This window comes from Argopecten irradians, chromosome 1 (genome assembly GCF_041381155.1).
Source record: "Argopecten irradians isolate NY chromosome 1, Ai_NY, whole genome shotgun sequence".
Classification (NCBI taxonomy): Eukaryota; Metazoa; Mollusca; class Bivalvia; order Pectinida; family Pectinidae; genus Argopecten; species Argopecten irradians.
This window is the reverse complement of record NC_091134.1, coordinates 47,492,161-47,511,610: the sequence shown is the minus strand read 5'-3', so window position 1 is coordinate 47,511,610 and position 19,450 is coordinate 47,492,161. Positions and strand designations below refer to the sequence as shown.

General features: G+C 38.4%; 1 protein-coding gene and 1 pseudogene across 2 annotated transcripts in view; both read right to left on the bottom strand.

The window, feature by feature from the left end:
- Nucleotides 1–19,450, bottom strand: part of LOC138330404 (hexokinase type 2-like) — a 47,401-nt gene that overhangs the window by 10,616 nt on the left and 17,335 nt on the right. The window lies entirely within an intron of this gene.
- LOC138329410 (hexokinase-4-like) lies at nt 256–19,014 on the bottom strand (annotated as a pseudogene).

Below are 19,450 nucleotides of genomic sequence, written 5' to 3'. Positions count from 1 at the left end.
CAGGTCACAGTAATATTCAACAAAGAGAGATTAAAACTATTACAGCTTAACTTACCATAGGACCTTTTGTGTGGACCAGCTGATGTAGTGAGTAAACTGACATGTATGAGATATGTAAATAGTTCAGTTTAAAGGTTTCATCTTAATTGACAGAAGCTATTACTCTGAATTTGGTGCAGAAGGAAAGCAAGTTATCCACAACATGTTAACATTGTTTATCAATTACTGGGCCTATATATGACAAATCCTATTTCAGTATTCAAGTAACTAACACAACTGATTATCAAATGTTACACTTACGGAGTCAATTTACATGAAGTTAATATACAGTGTAACTTCCCAAAAACCGACCCTTCTTGAACTTTGTTTCTATGGTAACAAAAAAAAAAAAATAAATCACTTACCTGCCACCTGGTAATCATGGTGCAGGCCTAAGAGACTTTGCTTTACACCATTAAGGTAAATGATGGTAATTATCTCTTAATAGAAATTATTAAACAAACTTAGTAACCCTTTATCCCGACAAGATACATGCACAATATCAGGTCTCTTGACCTCTTGGTTATTGACATTTAGTGATTTTAAAATTTAAAGCCTATTTGACCTCTGGGACCTTTGCATGAAGGTCAAGGTCGTTTCCCAGCATGCTGCAGGTCCTTCACTGCAGGCTTAGTAGTTATACTAATTTAACCCCTGTGACCTTGAAGGAGGAAGCCCTTTATCCATGCATGCTATATCTCAATATCAGGTCTAGATAGGCCATTTTAAGTTCAACTCAAGGTCATATCATTTGGTACATAGCACGCTATAGGTCCAATATTAATGTCTCTAGACCTCTTAGTTCTTGACAAGAAATTGTTCAAGGGACAAGTTGACAGCTGACAGATGACAGCTAGACGCTGCACAATGACAAAAGTTCAATTGCCCTTCATGTATGCGAGCTAAAATTCAAAATGCTAGGTTTAATCCTTATGAAAAAGGCATGACTAGGGGACTTTCTAACAAATACAGAAAGTGTTGCGGTGTTGAATTGACATATTGGGAGTTTTAGCCTGGAAATGCCACTCTGACGGACAAACTGATGAATGGACGAATTATAAATTCTTATGTTAGTTGTATACAGTCTTACATCTATTTATACTGTATTGAAAGACATTATGTGATCTACATACTTGTTTACTAAGATCGGCGAAATGACATGCCTCAAATCATTAATATTAAATAATATTATATAACTATGATGTTTAAATGTGAGAAATATTGTTTATAATTATGTTCTTGTTATGAAAAGGATGTTAGTAAGTTGTGTAACTATCGTTACATCCGCAGCAGCCACCTTAGAAATATTAACTTATAAAAAAAGAACAACAAAGAGTTTCATAGTTTTATTTGGTATAACTTTTGTATAGACAATCTATAATGTAAAAAAGATAAAATATATCAATGTATATTCATCTCAAACATGTACATTTTGTATATGATAAAAAAAATATATCAATGTATATTCCTCTCAAACATGTACATTTTGTATATGATAAAAGTATGAGAATAATCCCTGTCAGTTGATCTAGATCAAAAGTCATGAGTATTGCTTAATTCTCTCTACAACCATCACCTTCTATTTTCTTCATCATTTACTAAAACCAAAACAATGTTTGCCTAAATCCCTATAAGTATCCTTACATATCACAAAATCTGTCCCTGCTTCTGGTAAATGAAAATGTTAAAAACGGCAAAACGTTTAAGTGAGTTTTAAAAATAATATCTTCATATCAAGTGTATTAATAAATTCATAAAAACAATTTAATCAACCAATTTGTCATAACTGTACATAAAGAGCCAAAATGGCTGCCATGGTAAAGAATTTAAAGAATGCATGACAAAAAGTTTAAGTCAGTTTTAAAACTAATATCTTCATAAGTCTTTCAGTTACGATCTAATCAAAATTTGATGCTCATTATCTACTCCGTAAACTCTGTATGAACATTCATACAGAGTTTACAGAGTAGATTATGAACATTGAATTTTAATTGGTTAAGTTAGTTTTAAAATAATATCTTCATATAAAATGTATTGATTTATTAAAACAATCTACTTAACCAATTTGTAACATCCATACAAAAGAGCCAAAATAACTGCCATTTCCAATCATGAAACACAAATGGACCCTCTATGATATAAATACCTGGTACTAATCATTTGTTTTTTCTTCTAGTTTTAGGACCCTACTCCAAAAATCTTAGATAACGACTATGATTATGTCAAAAACCTTCATAAAAAATAATGAAAGATATACATGTATGCAGTTCATTGTAATTGATTAATAACACATAATCTTTACGTAATCCTTCTGGTCACCATAGTGTACTGATACTGTTCCCTAATAGGGTCCTAGGTTGACCAAGAATAAGGTAGAACCATTTTGTGAGGTAGTGCATGTTTTCCCATAGAAATATCTAACATAACAATCATTACATGTACCAAAGATAACATGTAATGTTTTATAAACCAGTATATGTAACAAAAACAACAGATAATCTATGGCTGTGGGAGCTTACAGTCCCTTTCTGCACAAATTAAAATTGACCTATCCTGTGATTTTTTTCAAATCCTTGACCCTATAGCGGCCACAAAAGCTCCTCCCTGACCACTGCCATCTTTGACTAGTATGATTTTCACCTAATAACAGATAAAATAATACATGTACATGTAATACCTGCACTAACTGCCACATGTGATATTTTTTTCAATACAGTTGCGTCCTTATTATTACATGACCCTGACTGTTAATAGGATGTTAATTATCAAACAAAATCAATACAGAGTATTTAAGTTACTGTAAACCTCTTTTTTCATGTTTCAAATATTTTGCGCATTTGTTATTTTCAACATATATTCGTTAAACATCTGAATTTACTATAAGTTTGTGAAATCATACGAAAATATGTGTTTTGAGAAAAAAAGTTGTTAAATTTGGTCAGGACCAACAAAAAACTTTAAATTGAGTATCACCATTATCTATCAGGAGGTTGTTTTCTTTTTTCTTTCCATACTTTGCATTTTTAGTTGATGACACAAACTATTTCACATATATACATGTAATTCAGACTATCGACAACCTAAAATTCAAACATAGATTTTATATTTTACCTCTGTTTTTGGTACAAGTTTCTCCAAGAGCTCCATCATGTAATCATGGAATTTGGGGTGATGCTCGTACACAGAGCCATCGATTCCTATCGTGACATCAGGCAAATCTATGTGGTTCAACAGTACAGCACAAGCTAAAACAGAATCAAGGTCAAGGTCAATGTTATTCCACAGAAAAAAACACACAAAAGGCACAAATGGCCTGTACTGCTCACCTGGCTTTCCAAGTAAAGCAAATTATTAAACATAATATGCACATTGTGTGTTTATGTCATCAGGCTCCACAACACTATAGTTGTGGGGTTCCCGGTTGGAATCTCAGTTACTTAGTTCTCTGAGGAACTCAATTGTTTTTCACATATAACATAGAAACCTAGTCCCTTGGGGTGGGGCCAGACCCCAAAGCCAAGTCATGCATCTTGTATCTAGCATAATGATCATCAATCATGCAAAGATTAGTTCAAAATATAAATTGTCTGAAATTATTTCTACTCTTTGCCCTTCCATTCACTTTGGGATTAATAGTGACTGGTCTAGTCACCAGATCAGTGGTTTTTACAAAACGAACTTTCATTCACCTGATGAAGCCGCACAGGGAATATGAATAAACTTCCTACAGCAGACAAATTAGTCAAACCTGTCTATAAAGACCATCCAAGGGACAAAGGAAAATGGTCTTTATAGCCAGGTGTATACAAAATTGATCCTCTATAGCGCATATTAAGGCAATTGAGCCATTCATGACTAACAGTGATCTAGGGGTAAAGTTGACAGATGATTACATAATAAATAGGCAAACGCTATAGAAGAACCAGACACACTTGTAACATGCTTTCTACATCTAACTATTATAAATGCTTCCTACCTGCAGACATAACATAAGTTCCCCTCTGAGACACGAGCGCACAAGCCTCCTGTACGAGTGCTATATCATCTGCATCTCCTGTTAGATCTAGGCTTTGTAACACTTTGCAGGTGTGACTTGTCTCTCCTGACCCATCACTGTAAAAATCAACATTAAAATGTTGACAATTATTTCGTTATATGTTTGACTTTAAGATGATACATTTTGAACATTTACAGCTCATCAATCCCACCAGAACAAGATGTCCCTGCCCTCAGTCTAATCTGAACAAGATGCCCCTGCCCTCAATCTCACCAGAACATGATGCCCCTGCCCTCAATCTCACCAGAATATGATGCCCCTGCCCTCAATCTCACCGGAATATGATGCCCCTGCCCCCAATCTCACCAGAACATGATGCCCCTGCACTCAATCCCACCAGAACATGATGCCCCTGCCCTCAATCTCACCAGAACATGATACCCCTGCCCTCAATCTCACCAGAACATGATGCCCCTGCCCTCAATCTCACCAGAACATGATACCCCTGCCCTCAATCTCACCAGAACATGATACCCCTGCACTCAATCCCACCAGAACATGATATCCCTGCCACCAATCTCACCAGAACATGATACCCCTGCCCCCCTCAATCTCACCAGAACATGATACCCCTGTCCTCAATCTCACCAGAACATGATGATGCCCCACAAAATGCCCTCAATCTCACCAGAACATGATGCCCCTGCCACTCAATCTCACCAGAACATGATACCCCTGCCCTCAATCTCACCAGAACATGATGTCCCTGCCCTCAATCTCACCAGAACATGATGTCCCTGCCCTCAATCTCACCAGAACATGATGCCCCTGCCCTCAATCTCACCAGAACATGATGCCCCTGCCCTCAATCTCACCAGAACATGATACCCCTGCCCTCAATCTCACCAGAACATGATACCCCTGCCCTCAATCTCACCAGAACATGATGCCCCTGCACTCAATCTCACCAGAACATGATGCCCCTGCCACCAATCTCACCAGAACATGATACCCCTGCCCTCAATCTCACCAGAACATGATACCCCTGCCCTCAATCTCACCAGAACATGATACCCCTGCCCTCAATCTCACCAGAACATGATACCCCTGCCCTCAATCTCACCAGAACATGATACCCCTGCCCTCAATCTCACCAGAACATGATGTCCCTGCCCTCAATCTCACCAGAACATGATGCCCCTGCCCTCAATCTCACCAGAACATGATGTCCCTGCCCTCAATCTCACCAGAACATGATGCCCTGCCCTCAATCTCACCAGAACATGATGCCCCTGCCCTCAATCTCACCAGAACATGATGATGTGATACCCCTGCCCTCAATCTCACCAGAACATGATACCCCTGCCCTCAATCTCACCAGAAACTGATGTCCCTGCCCCCTCCAATCTCACCAGAACATGATACCCTGCCCTCAATCTCACCAGAACATGATACCCCTGCCCTCAATCTCACCAGAACATGATGTCCCTGCCCTCAATCTCACCAGAACATGATACCCTGCACTCAATCTCACCAGAACATGATGTCCTGCCCTCAATCTCACCAGAACATGATGCCCCTGCCCTCAATCTCACCAGAACATGATGTCCCTGCCCTCAATCTCACCAGAACATGATGCCCCTGCCCTCAATCTCACCAGAATACATGATGCCCTCCCCAATTCACACAAAATCCCTCAATCTCACAGAACATGATGCCCCTGCCCTCAATCTCACCAGAATTGATGCCCCTGCCAACTCAATCTCACCAGAAACATGATGCCCCTGCCCTCAATCTCACCAGAACATGATACCCCTGCCCTCAATCTCACCAGAACATGATGCCCCTGCACTCAATCTCACCAGAACATGATACCCCTGCCCTCAATCTCACCAGAACATGATACCCCTGCCTCAATCTCACCAGAACATGATACCCCTGCCCCCAATCTCACCAGAACATGATACCCCTGCCACTCAATCCACCAGAACATCATACCCCTGCCACCAATACCAGAACATGATGCCCCTGCCCTCAATCTCACCAGAACATGATACCCTGCCCCAATCCCACCAGAACATGATACCCCTGCCCCCAATCTCACCAGAACATGATGCCCCTGCCCTCAATCTCACCAGAACATGATGTCCCTGCCCTCAATCTCACCAGAACATGATACCCCTGCCCTCAATCTCACCAGAACATGATGCCCCTGCCCTCAATCTCACCAGAACATGATGCCCCTGCCCTCAATCTCACCAGAACATGATGCCCCTGCCCTCAATCTCACCAGAACATGATGCCCCTGCCCTCAATCTCACCAGAACATGATGCACCTGTCCTAAATCTCACCAGAACATGATGCCCTGCCCTCAATCTCACCAGAACATGATGCCCCTGCCCTCAATCTCACCAGAACATGATGCCCTGCCCTCAATTTCACCAGAACATGATACACTACTCTAGTTTCCTACCTTTCCACTTCTGTAACATAAGATGTCGGCCAGCTTCCTTTGCTCATAAGTTTGAGTGACTCTTGACCTTTAAATAACAAGCCTTCATTGGTCAGTTTCACCAACACTAAACGGACAAGTTCACCAAGGTAAAATCCTCCAAACAGTTTGTCAAACCTGTAAACAAATAACACCACATAATTAACGGATAATCATCAAAGTATGGCTTTGAGGAAGACCAAGGTCAAGGTCAGATAAGACCGGATATGAGTTTACAAAGGTCACACACAATTTCTTTGTGACCAACTCCAGGATCCTCTATAAAGCATCTAAAGAGCAGACTAGTATACCTACATGTAGGAGTTGACATGGTTAGAATTCTGATCCAGCTCCTTGTCAAATTCGGTCTTAAAGAAGTCTAAACAACCATTATCTCCGAAGGCTCCCCATTCAGTATTAACCAGAATCTACAAAAACAGAGTAAAATTTTAGCATGAAATTATAATCTAAACTTTCGGATCAACAACACATAGGTTACGGTATATGTTATGCAGGGTATTGATAATTAGATACATCATACACACATATCTTTTTATATCAATTCTTCAAGTAACAGAAAATAATATGGAATTTGCACTGTCAAGTCTCCTACAGACTAATAGTGCTGTGTATTTTATTATATATCCATTTCCTACGATGTGACATTAAGTACAGAATGCACATCAAACCACAAAATAACAACATCCTTATGGCACAATTACAGCCACAGAGATCACAGGAACAAAGTCATGTGTAGAAATAAGCATTCAATAAATTTGTTTTTGTGCGGATGTCATCATCCCATAAATGCTAATAAAAGCAGTTCACTGTTTAATTATCAAGTACCACATAACACAGTAGTGACTGTCATCTCACAATATCAAGTCTCGTCACAAAATAAATCTCATACTATCAGGTCTGATAATATCATATCATATCATATAACAACATTAATTCCACAAATACTCCACATCCTCTGGTCTCACATAATATAAATACACAAATGATAAAAGGTGTTTTTTTCACAAACCCATGATCATTATAATGACAGATATTTTTCTGTGAGTTGTGACATTAACACATTGATTTTTATTGACCTCATATGTTGTCTTTTCAGCATCAGTTAATTTGTTGAAGTTCTTCGCCTGCTCAACAAAGCAGGCATTGGTTCCAGAGCCTTAAAAAATGACAGGAATAAATAAGCATTAAGGAAATCATGAGAAATCAAATTGATGAAATTTAAGCAAAGTATGAAGAAAATACTTAAATGATTTAGTGTCATGTACTGCTTAGGATGGCATTTTCAGGTTTATCAGCAATAGTGATAAAGCAGTGATGTTGGATTGTTTTAAAAATGGTATATTTACTGTTTTAAACAATGTATAGTCCACATAGTGTTAAAGTTCCAGTGGTGGTCACAGAGCCGTGCCCAATGTTCACAGTACAGAGAGGCCCTGTAAACAGGAAAGTAATAGAGACAGCCCTGTAAAACAGTAACACAGGGCCCTGTAAACAGTAGAGTGTTAGAGACAGGCCCTGTAAAACAGTATAGAGTGTTAGAGACAGGCCCTGTAAACAGTATTGTTAGAGTATTAGAGACAGGCCCTGTAAACAGTAATAGAGTGTTAGAGACAGGCCCTGTAAACAGTATAGAGTGTTAGAGACAGACAGCCCTGTAAACAGTATAGAGTGTTAGAGACAGGCCCTGTAAACAGTATAGAGTGTTAGAGACAGGCCCTGTAAACAGTATAGAGTGTTAGAGACAGGCCCTGTAAACAGTATAGAGTGTTAGAGACAGGCCCTGTAAACAGTATAGAGTGTTAGAGACAGGCCCTGTAAACAGTATAGAGTATTAGAGACAGGCCCTGTAAACAGTATAGAGTGTTAGAGACAGGCCCTGTAAACAGTATATAGTATAAACAGTATAGAGTATTAGAGACAGGCCCTGTAAACAGTATAGAGTATTACAGAAACAGGCCCTGGTAAACAGTATAGAGTATTAGATGCAGGCCCTGTAAACAGTATAGAGTATTAGATACAGGCCCTGTAAACAGTATAGAGTGTTAGAGACAGGCCCTGTAAACAGTATAGAGTGTTAGAGAACAGGCCCTGTAAACAGTATAGAGTGTTTAAGATACAGGCCCTGTAAACAGTATAGAGTGTTAGAGACAGGCCCTGTAAACAGTATAGAGTATTAGAGACAGGCCCTGTAAACAGTATAGTATTCGAGAGTGTTGTAAACAGTATAGAGTATTAGATACAGGCCTGTAAACAGTATAGAGTATTAGAGACAGGCCCTGTAAACAGTATAAGTATTAGAGACAGTATAGAGTGTTAGAGTGTTACAGGCCCTGTAAACAGTATAGAGTATTAAATAAATGGCCCTGTAAACAGTATAAAGTCATTAGAGACAGGCCCTGTAAACAGTATAGAGTATTAGAGACAGGCCCTGTAAACAGTATAGAGTATTAGATACAGGCCCTGTAAACAGTATAGAGTATTAGAGACAGGCCCTGTAAACAGTATAGAGTGTTAGATACAGGCCCTGTAAACAGTATAGAGTATTAGAGACAGGCCCTGTAAACAGTATAGAGTATTAGAGACAGGCCCTGTAAACAGTATAGAGTGTTAGAGACAGGCCCTGTAAACAGTATAGAGTGTTAGAGACAAACAGGCCCTGTAAACAGTATAGAGTGTTAGAGGACAGGCCCTGTAAACAGTATAGAGTGTTAGAGACAGGCCCTGTAAACAGTATAGAGTGTTAGAGACAGGCCCTGTAAACAGTATAGAGTGTTAGAGAGACAGGCCCTGTAAACAGTATAGAGTGTTAGACAGGCCCTGTAAACAGTATAAACAGAGTGTTATAGAGTGTTAGAGACAGGCCCTGTAAACAGTATAGAGTGTTAGAGACAGGCCCTGTAAACAGTATAGAGTATTAGAGACAGGCCCTGTAAACAGTATAGAGTATTAGAGACAGGCCCTGTAAACAGTATAGAGTATTAGAGACAGGCCCTGTAAACAGTATAGAGTGTTAAAGACAGGCCCTGTAAACAGTATAGAGTGTTAGAGACAGGCCCTGTAAACAGTATAGAGTGTTAGAGACAGGCCCTGTAAACAGTATAGAGTGTTAGAGACAGGCCCTGTAAACAGTATAGAGTGTTAGAGACAGGCCCTGTAAACAGTATAGAGTGTTAGAGACAGGCCCTGTAAACAGTATAGAGTGTTAGATACAGGCCCTGTAAACAGTATAGAGTGTTAAAGACAGGCCCTTGTATTAGAGTGTAAGATATAGAGACGCCCTGTAAACAGTATAGAGTGTTAGAGACAGGCCCTGTAAACAGTATAGAGTGTTAGAGACAGGCCCTGTAAACAGTATAGAGTGTTAGAGACAGGCCCTGTAAACAGTATAGAGTGTTAGAGACAGGCCCTGTAAACAGTATAGAGTATTAGAGACAGGCCCTGTAAACAGTATAGAGTATTAGAGACAGGCCCTGTAAACAGTATAGAGTATTAGAGACAGGCCCTGTAAACAGTATAGAGTTTAGAGACAGGCCCTGTAAACAGTATTAGAGTATTAGAGACAGGCCCTGTAAACAGTATAGAGTATTAGATGTAAACATATAGATTATATACGCCTGTAAACGTATAAGTATAGAGACAGGCCCTGTAAACAGTATAGAGTATTAGAGACAAGCCCTGTAAACAGTATAGAGTATTAGAGACAGGCCCTGTAAACAGTATAGAGTATTAGAGACAGGCCCTGTAAACAGTATATTGATGCAGGCCTGTAAACAGTATAGAGTTTAGATTGTAAACAGTATTGAGTATTAGAGACAGGCCATGTAAACAGTATAGAGTATTAGATGCAGGCCATGTAAACAGTATAGAGTATTAGATGCAGCCTGTAAACAGTAGAGTGTTAGAGACAGGCCCTGTAAACAGTATAGAGTGTTAGAAACAGGCCCTGTAAATAGTATAGAGTATTTGATACAGGCCCTGTAAACAGTATAGAATATTATATATTACATACAAGTATATCCCCTCCCCACTCCCAGGGTATGAGGTATACCTACCCCTCTACTCTATATAGCAGCCTCTAGCATATCTACAGGATCCTCCCCTGGGCCTGTTGTATATATATTCCCTCTCCCAGGGTCTGAGGTACACTTACTCCTCTATTCTGTATAGCAGCCTCTAGCATGTCTACAGGATCCTCCCCGGGGCCTGTGGTATATGTATTTCCTCTCCCAAGGTCTGAGGTATAACTACCCCTCTACTCTATATAGCAGCCTCTAGCATGTCTACAGGATCCTCCCCCGGGCCTGTGGTATATGTATTTCCTCTCCCAAGGTCTAAGGTATACCTACCCCTCTACTCTATATAGCAGCCTCTAGCATGTCTCTAGGATCCTCCCCTGGGCCTGTGGTATATGTAGTTCATCCCAAAGATCTGGGGTATACCTACCTCTATCCACTATATAGCAGCCTCTAGCATGTCTACAGGATCCTCCCCTGGGCCTGTGGTATATGTAGTTCATCCCAAAGATCTGGGGTATACCTACCTCTATCCTCTATATAGCAGCCTCTAGCATGTCTACAGGATCCTCCCCTGGGCCTGTGGTATATGTAGTTCATCCCAAAGATCTGGGGTATACCTACCTCTATCCTCTATATAGCGGCCTCTAGCATATCTACAGGATCCTCCCCAGGGCCTATGATACATGTATCCCCTCCTCCAGGGTCTGAGGTATACCTACCCCTCTACTCTATATCGCAGCTTCTAGCATGTCTACAGGATCCTCCCCGGGGCCTGTAATATATGTATCCCCTCCCCCAGGGTCTGAGGTATACCTACTCCTCTACTCTATATAGCAGCCTCTAGCATGTCTACAGGATCCTCCCCGGGGCCTGTGATATATGTATTCCCTCCCCCAAGGTCTGAGGTATACCTACCCCTCTCTTCTGTATAGCAGCCTCTAACATGTCTACAGGGTCCTCCCCTGGGCCTGTGGTATTCTTGAAACTTTTTGTCCATGTGGTTAGTATGCTGTGTTTGAGACTTGTCTGTATAGAGGGAAAGGAGAATGTGAATCCTGAAAAAAATTAGGAATATTCATACATAATTAGCATTCCATTGTATATATTAGATATGAAAATGAATATTCAAATATTTCTTGTGTAGAATGGTATTTAATTAGGCAAATGCTATTTGAATATCAAATAATGTGATAAAAACATCAAATCAACATTAAGAACATATACCTTACAAAATCCCTTATGGAGCATCTTGTGAATCGACTTTCCAACTGGTTATCATTCGATGCTTTAAAATATAGCAGGTTTTGTCTACATGTTTACACAAAAAAAACGCAAAGTAGTAATTATGACCTTGAAATTAGTACTTGATTTGAGTTCATATTATAAGTCAAAGGATCAGTGTTTTCAAAGACAATACAGATTCCAGCTGTTGTAAAGTTTTTACGGCCTCAGATAATTTCAAACACAGTCACTTTTAGGGAACATAATACACTACATGTTACCGGTATACTAATTAACCTACCTGTTCAGACCAAATATTAATTTTGAAGACAACGAAAGTTAAAGTATCAACGAAAAAGATCATACACTGTTCATAGTGTACATATCAGTAGTCTAACTACAGCCAACACAACTGACAATGCTAGCAGTAAACATTGTAATAAATTGGAATTTTGTGATAATTTTGACTTCTCTGTATCCAAAACAAATATTCAATTATAAAATTGCTTGAAATTGACATGCCTAGTATAAATTGACAGATCATTAGCTTACTCATCCTTGATACCCCAGGAGTTACTATTACTGCCATTATATCCACCCCTGGATATCTCTATAGTAAAAATGTGGGCAGCAAAAAACATAAGTAATACAATCCTTTGAGGCACATCAAATGAATTGTATAACAGTACGCTGTGGTTGACTGTGTTGCTTTGAAGTTGGGCGTCGCTCTCTCTGTAGTCTTCAAATGAAATCTTTGCAGGCCTGTGATTAGTCAGATCTTCCCCTCTGAACTGCCTTCAGTTTTACTATGAGATAGTCCAGGGGTGGATATAACATCAGCAATAGTAACCACTGGAGTATTGAGGATGTAGCTGACTGTGTCGAGATATAGAATCACTATTATTCTGTATTTGCATATTAGAGTTGTCTGCACTTGCTAGAAGGTATGGATTGTAATGTCATGTTATTACACTTTAAGAAAAACTAATGTTAGTTTCGCTTACAAAATAATAACATCACAATGGATACCTATCTGCAAGGGATGTAACTGTGTAATATGCATGGAAGATGGAATACATGTACAAGCAGATACCTACCAAGTGCAACATCTTTGTCTGATGTCATTTTTTCTTCATGCATGAATTTTTCAATACTCTCTGCAATGTGGTCAAATACCTTAAATATTAAACATAAGAAATCAATTCAAAAGATATAGTGAGAACTTCCCTTCGATTTATTGATTACAAAAAAGAATACTTTTTTTGACAGTGTATAACTTGGTCAATACATTTATTGCTCAGACAGTCAACTCCCAAATAGGTGATAACAGGGAGACAAGTAAATCCTATCTAACAAAGGGATTTTATGAATTTACCACAAAAATTTATAAAAACTACTGTAAGTGGCACATTAACAGGAAAATATCATTGATATACAGTGGCGTAGCGCCCGTGCATGCTTGCATGCTCAAGCATGCAAAAATTAATCTGACTTACATTTTTGAACAGTCAGAAAAAACACAACATTTGAATACACGTGACGCTGCAGAATATAATTATGTATAAATACATATGATATGCCCAACTGAATGCCTAACATAACTTTGTGCACATTTGAAGACTTGAAGATTGGCCATTCTGGAAATTTATTAGAATAGTCTATATATTTCCGGTTAACAAGTTGTTAAATATGTTTGAATTTTGTCGAAGACAATATTAGACTTAAACTAAAGAAGAAGCTTAAGACTTCTTCACTAAAATCCCTCAAGCAATTGTGGATTTTGAATCGGAAAACACTTACGAATACCAAAATAAACAACATCGCATGAAAAGAAATATTCTAAAAACATATAATTATCTTAAAAATGATAGCAAAACAACTTAATTAAAGCAATTGCAACATGTTCTTGATCTTAGTAACGAAAAAGTGAATTGATCAAATTTGGTTCACTTCCCGCCCCGTTAAAACGCGTGTTAATCCGTGATCTCTGGTGTCACGAAATAGTTGACTTTTATTTTGTCGAATATGAACAGATTTTTGATTTAGAAAAGAATTTTTGTTGTTGTAATTGTTAGAAATAGAACAGAATAAGTAGAAAAATAGGTCATTAATACAATTTTTTTTATTGAGGTGGTCGAGGACTGGTCCCTTCTTACGCAATTTCCACCATTTTGACAGTGGTCTTTGACTCGCTGTCATAAACAAACCAACACGTAAACTTAATTATAATTTTGTTTAAAATAGTCTCCATAAGTTTTTCACCAGTTAAAATAACTCAAAATTCTTCCATTACTTACTAATTTAATATTTACACCCAAATCCGTGTTTTTTGTTCGAGCACTTGTCACGGGAGTCTAGTATGTATACAATGTATATAGTTTTGCATGGTTATCACCTAAATATTGTGACTTCCATTTAACCATTGGTATATACGTTAAAAGTTACCAAAGAAGTAAAATGGTTACTACATTGAAACAATTTCCCGTCAGCTTCTGGGGGGCTTCGCCCCCCATACCCCCTACCTGGGCTTCGCCCCTGGACCCTGAGTAGGGGGCAAAAGCCCCCTGCACCCCAAGGCATGCAGGCCCATACAGACCTAGCTACGCTGCTGATATATTACAGATGGAATATTTTCTTCTCTCTGATGGTATTCAATAATGAATAGATAATTATAAATGGGAGGTAACTCTCTCTCACTGTATTTTTTACAGATAAAGAATTTCCTTTGTCTGTATATATTTTTTTCACTATTTAACTGATAGACAATCTTTTAGGATTGTTTCTTCTTTGCTGTGCCTGAGCACCCTCAGATGACCTTGGCATTATAGCCAACAGACATTTCCTTTGGAATCTTTTGAGTGAAATCATTTATCAGAATTTCAGACACTGACATTGCAGAGGTTAAAAGAAACACAATCGAAACCATTAGCAATGGCTTTGGACAAGGTTATTTATCTAAACATAACTATATCATTTTGAAGATTTCCAGCTTATATTGGTAAGTAATTTGACGTCAACGAGAAGAAACATCAGTGTTGAAATTGAAGCTAGCTAAATTCATGTCTTTTTTTATTGTTAAAAAAATGTTTTAAAATTGATTTTGTTATAGATAAACAATGCTTAGTGAAGTTTTCCATCTTCAACATTTGGAAGTAAATCACTTTTGGCAAGATGAAATCTTTGAATTGTGTATGTATTAACATATAATCATGCATGTCTTTTTGTCATTAACTCACCCCATCAGCTGGTCCAGACAAAAGTTCTGGTTGTAAGTTGTAGTACTTTGTAGTAGTTTTAGCCTCGCCCTTGTTAAAGATCACTCTGACAACGCGGAAATTAGTGCCGCCTAAATCCAGACCCAGGTAGTCACCTTCCTCTACAAAACAGTAGATGTGCTATTACAGCATATATATATATATCACTACATCAATGCTACTCAATGTCTTCTCAAATGTTTTTGTCATCTGGCTCAGAAAATTACAGTAACTGAGTCAGAGCTGTCAATTCACCAAACACATGCAGCTAGCTTAGTTGGAGCTGCCATTCCGGTAATAAAAAGCTTACAGCATGTGACATTTCTTAGTTACACTATCAAATACTGTTATAGAAAAACAACCCAGTGTACATGTTACTGATAAACCAAGTGTTCAACTTTAGCTTAGAAAAAGACGCCTAACTTTATGTAATCCTTAGTAGAATAATAGAATAATAGAATTAGCTATATAGCTATAAACTCTATAAGACATCCTATCTTGAACCATAATAATCACTGCAGAGTAAAGACATACCATCCCCTTTTAGAAGTGCTGGGACATACGTACACTCCCAGAACAGATCTGAAAGTTTCCTCTCCTCCTCTGTTGAACTATTGGCTAGTTTGATCTGTTGTTCCATCACTTATGATCTTGTGTATATTAGTCTCGTCCAACACTAAACACTCCAGCACAGCACTAACCTAAAATGTTAATGACCGCAAATAAGACCCCCCTTCCAGAGAAGAAATAAAGGTCAAAAGTGGTGGGGGGGTCTTATTTGCAGGCATCCCCCCTAAATCTGGAAATGTGTCAAAAAGGTGGGGGATCTTATTTGCTGGAGGGGTCTTATTTGGGGTCAAATATGGTACCATTGACAATACTTTAAGTACCTCTAGTAGTACCTAAATTCTCTTGTCATGTCAAACATTGTTACACTCAAATGTCACAGCACCTCCAGTATCAAATAATCGTGTCCTCTCCTAGCACTGAACTATAGTATTATAAGATTTGTTCATACTTGGATATTAAGGATAGGGATATTCTACCTACAAAATGTGGTAAAACCTGATGCTATATAATATATATATAATATCAATTATCTTTTTAGCTCCTTCAACATAAATATTTTTTTATCTTGGCTTCTTTTACCAGTGTTAGAATCCCTGGTTCAGCTTACCTTTCTCCTCTTGTCGTCTGCTGTGATTCCCTCCACTCTTGGCTTCTTTGTCAGGGGTTCCATGATTCAACAATTACAGTAATCAAAAAAATGTCTACAAGTAAAATACATTTTCATTATTAAAATATGTCATATTTCACAGGATATTCCCTTTTTAAATGATGTTAATAAGTCGTCAACTACACACTATAAATATAGCATTTTTTTTCCCCGTTTATCTTCAATAAATTGAATATCCATCCTACACTCTGATCATATATGTTAAGTGCCATATGCAGAGCATGTATTCGTCTGTAACGCACATTATCTATGGTACCTTTTATCCACCAGAAACGCACGTTATATCCATCTGCTTTAACTTTACAGTATATATGATCAGCGTGTCCCAGTCCCTTTCAGCCATCCCCGCTACCCTGCCTACAATATTTTTAGGGTTTTTGGCCTAATATATATAAGACAAAAAAAGGAAACAGTGTAAACTTTCCTCCATAAACTTTTATAAGAATATATAGCGTATAATTTATACAATGTAGAAAAAGTAAAGAGCGGGAAGGGTCGTTTGTCCATTGATATAGCAACAATGTAATTTTGAAGAGGACTCCAAGACCCTAATTTATAATTTTATCCTTTAATATAATAATTACACGATAACGGTACTAACCTGTTTACATCCAGCAGTGTAGTGTCACTGACCGGTCCTCAGCTGTAGTGTGACGTCATGCTGAGTGGCCTATATATAGCTAAAAGGTCAGCTGCAGGCGGTGGCCCTGCAGGTAGGGCGTTAGAATTGTACCTGCTGCCCCTATTGCATGATCGTAAAAGGCGACTAAATTTAGGATCTTATCTTTTCTCTTCTTCCTAACTGACTTTATCTTTCCTAATGCCTCCCTTGGCACCGCCTCACTTTTGGCCTTGAGTTGAGCGTTCGCCCCTGTGAGGGAAGGCTCTGGGTTCTGTCCCCTGGCCGAGACACACCAAAGTCTATAAAAGTGGTAGTTTCTGCTCCTGCTTAGCGTTCAGCATACAGGGAGTGGGACGACTGGTTCGCCCGTTGTCAGTATAATGTGACCGGGTGGCATGCTTCAGTGATATAGCACTTTAAAAAGGGCAACAGTTCCACTATACAAGAAGACACAACACGAACATACCGCAGTCTCCCAGTACACTCACCTCGCACAACATACACGCAACACACCGCATACATGGGAGGCCGTCCTTACATGACCATAGCTGTTAATAGGACGTTAATAAATCAAACAAGCTGCAGGCGAGCTACAGGTAAAAGCCACGCACTTGTACACAAAGGCAGTCAAGCGTACTTAGGGTTCATGGTCACCCGCCGTAGCCCCAACATACTAACTAACAAGTCTCGGGAAGAGGTTGTAATCTTAACTTTAACATCCACAACCAACCAACGTGCTTGTTGAGTGATATTCATTTAGGTTGTTAAGTATCTTAATCGTGCACGTGGTTCTATTGAAAAACAAAGTTGAATAACCGGGTTGATAATGTTTTTTGAACTTCTTTCTAATCTACCGTTGTAACTCTCGTTCTCGATACTCCAGGGGTTACATTCAATGTCGTTATATCTACCCTGGACTAAGTCATAGTCAGCCTCGATACTCCAGGGGTTCCGATCTCTTACGATCTCTACACCCCTGGACTATCTCATAGTAAAATTAGAGGCAACATCAAAAGAGCCGTATAACGGTACAGTGGTCTATTGTGTGGCTTTGAAGTTGGGCGTCGCTCTCTCCGTAGTCCAATTTTAATATGAGATACTCCGGGGGTGTAGAGATCGAATGTGATCGGAACCTCTGGAGTATCAAGGATGAGTCATAGTAGAAATGAAGGCAACAACCGGGCCTGAGAGTTCCTTTGAAGATTACAGAGAGAGCAGGTGGTGGCGACGCCAGATTTCGAAGCCACGCATTCAACCACAATTACAGTTATTCGTTTATTCAGCTGAAATTTTGCTATTACATAATCCAGGAGTGGACTGGAGTACCGAGGTCAGAATGAGTAACTCTAGATTTGTATATGTTTTGTATGTGCATTAAATTTGTTGAGCTAGAGTCATATTCATTATTTTGATAATATTTCTGGAATCTGAAAAAGTTCGTCGATATATGTAAATAAAAAATATCGTCAAAGGTAAATACATACATGTATGAACAAAATGATTAATGTCTTGTATCTTGTATCTCAAGTGTCACACAAACTTTTAACATACATCAGGGTATCGAAAAATACTGCAACATTTTATGGTAAAAGCGTGAAATAACGATTTGCGATAAAGGAATACTGTGAAAAACAGCGCTACGTCGCGGAATATAATCAAGCCTGAATCCGCGCTGATATCCGTATGTTTGGATTGTCTTTCGATTTTGTTTGAAGATTGCATCTTTATATATATCACATGGATTTGAAATATGGATTGAACAAGACGCGTAAGCGCAACCATGAATATAATTTGAATGGTGCGACGACGTTTTATGTATATTTTTGCAAAATTGTAGAGAAATCAAATTGCAGGCCGATTTGTTGAAATTATAATTGTATACCGTGCCGCTAACTGACGGCAAAATTTCAAGCTGAAAACACCGAGAACGGCTTTAGTATACTTAATTAAAAGATTCAAACATAAAACTTCAAACATTTGTGTCTAAGTATGTATAAGAAGCAATTTATGTTCAGTTAATTAATTCATAGATGACAGGATTGAAATCATACATTACATATATTCATTTAAATCTCTATATACGATTACATGTATGTATCGGTGTTGAGATTTCAATTAAATTATCAAAATTTAAAAGTTCACGAGATATCACGATAGCAGTTTCATCGAATATGATCTAAGATCAGTCAGTGACCTTTAACATGACCTTTAACAATAACCTTTAGAAAGGAATATTGATATCGGGGGATCATATTGTTATTTGGGTAATTGCGTGCCCAGTCCATGCAGGTGTACATACATACATTGTATTAATATTACCCAGAATGAAATATGTAACATTTTGCATTGACGGACATAGAACCAGCGTCAATAGTTGTATCTCACCACATATACATGTCCTTATTTTTCATTGTTTTCTTGTTCAAGTGAACTCAGAAACATTTATATACCCAATATGTTTCTGATGCACTTCCTTTTTTTCTGCGATCCACAGACAATGTCTTCGCACATGCGTACTTAGGAAGACAAAAGAGTCACTTTTAGAAAATTC